The 2242-nt window shown below is 34.6% G+C and overlaps 1 long non-coding RNA gene across 1 annotated transcript; it reads left to right on the top strand.

Moving 5' to 3' along the window:
• The first annotated feature begins 872 nt into the window (after positions 1-872).
• On the top strand, positions 873-1345 carry LOC130731660 (uncharacterized). The gene is made up of 2 exons (XR_009016775.1): positions 873-1003; positions 1086-1345. It is a non-coding gene; the product is annotated as an uncharacterized LOC130731660 (long non-coding RNA).
• Positions 1346-2242: the final 897 nt, after the last annotated feature.

The following is a 2242-nucleotide window of genomic DNA, read 5'->3' as shown; positions in this document are numbered from 1 at the left end:
TAATGTGTATAAGTCAGGGACCAAAAGTGCAATTAAATCGTTTTTCTTGGTCACATGAGAGGCATGTGCGTTGCCACATAAGCCTTCTCCGTTAACAATTAGACGGAAGGACTAACGTTGCAAACATGAGGGAACGTGAGGGACTATTCTTGTAATTAAATTAGGTGAGGGACTAAAATCATGGTTTTGATAAACGTTAGGGACTAAAATTGTGGTTTTGAGAACCCCCTTTCTAATTACTGTTTGAGTATATTTTTATCTTTAATTTAAGAAGACTAAATTGATTAAAACTAAAATGACACTCTTATTTTATCTACTCATAATTAAGTTACCTACTTTATATTTTTTTTTTTGACTAAAATGATTATATACTCATATTTTAAATTGTTAGAGGATAAAATATTATTTTCCAAATGTAAAAAAAAAATGTATTAAATGCAATATTTTATACGTTTCGATCTGGGCCATCTGGCTTGGTGGGTGCCGTGCTTTGGGCGGCTGGGGTTGTTTCTGGCTTGACTATTTTTTTATTTCTTTTGAGGACTGTTGTAAATCCTTGAAATTTCCTTATCAATCAATTTATATTGGAAACAAAATGCAATATTTTACTTAGAAATTTAGGGCGGGAAACAAAGTTGAAAACTTCTTGATGAAGAAATCTCATATTTAGTGAATAACAGGACTTCAAACATTTTTTAAAATAAACTTAATTGTAGCAGACACTGTATTATAAATTAACGCGGATAATGACTTTAATTTGTCATTTTATAAGACTATTGACCATTTGACCTATGCATCCAGAGTCCAGACTAGTTGTTCACGTATACACATATACCGTATGTATATATAATATTATACGCAACTCAAACCATTATACTTTCTTGAATTACCTCCATACAGTTTCTTATTTGCACAGACAAACAAATATGTCGAAGTTTTTTTCCCTTCTTCAACTCTTATTCCTTCTTGCACTACTTCTTGTCAATCCTTCCAATGCGGCCAGGTAAACAACTCTTCATTAATTATTTAAGTTGTATTGCACACACTTACTGCAGAATTTTAAATGAGATGTGTTTTTTTAACAGAGGTCGTGATCTTGATAAGCCGAGAAGTACCCCGCCGGCACCGATCCCTGGCCGAACTCATCACCCGTAAAGAATGGCTAAAACTGCGTGAAGAACTTAGACAACTTGAGTCATTCTTCTATTGTATCTCTTTGTTGATCTAAACTTCTTTTGTAATTGGGATCAGTAACCACTACTGTCCATCTTCATATGTCAATGTGTTGTTTTGCTATATATGGTTGGATATAGATGAAATAAATTGGAATAATGATACCTTGAAATTTCTTTTGATGCAATAATTAGTCATGTTATTATCTGTCATTGAACTTTAGCTTGGAAGAGGCGAGTGAGAAATAAGATGAAGAATAAGATATGTGACCCACATAGTTCAAGTCTAAGGTTATTTTTTTTAAAGATCGAGCCTCAAGGTTTGTGGTGTAGAAGTTGTATTCGGTTCTCATGGTATCTGTTTCCTTAATTGGCCCTTTATCATTGGGGCTACTTCCTACAAGAAAACTATGCTTATGGTTGGCCAAAAGCCCGCTAGAAAGCCCTTAAATTTGACGCAAATGACCATAGCGCCAGCTCTGCCCCCGAATTGAACTTGTTCAAGTTTAGGTTAAAATTCAACGCTAGTGCCGTACAAAATAATTGTCTCTCAAGGGCTAACTTTAGTGTTGATCAAGCCAACACTAATAAACAAAGAATTAATGGTTGTATTATTTTGATATATACCAATAATTAGTGATAATTGCCGCTACAAAATTCACTTTAATTTGCGCACTAAACTCTAATTCCTCTGTTTTTTTCCCTAGTTTAATTTTCTTTTCCTCTTCGTTTCCCTATTAGAGTGTTTTTGTAATTTTTCTTCTTGCTCTTTACCATATTTTTGTACAAACCCTAACCTTATGTCCCCTCACACTTCTCCTCCTGTTTTCCATAAAAGCTACTCCTTTAATTGTTATTCACACCCTTCCACCCTAACCAATTTCTTTGATTTACTTCTCTCCCACACACTTTTCCTTCTCCATGATTTTGTTAACGTTTCTCCCCACCACGGAAGGTGTGTGGTTGGCATGGATGGAAGATGTGTGGTAATTGCACACAGACATTGGTTGTCACATATGTGGGTGTCGTAGGGTTATGTCAATTTATGAATTACTTTCGGAAAAAGTCAA

The sequence above is a fragment of the Lotus japonicus genome, chromosome 1, assembly GCF_012489685.1.
Source record: "Lotus japonicus ecotype B-129 chromosome 1, LjGifu_v1.2".
Lineage (NCBI taxonomy): Eukaryota > Viridiplantae > Streptophyta > Magnoliopsida > Fabales > Fabaceae > Lotus > Lotus japonicus.
This window is presented reverse-complemented; position numbering and strand designations above follow the sequence as displayed.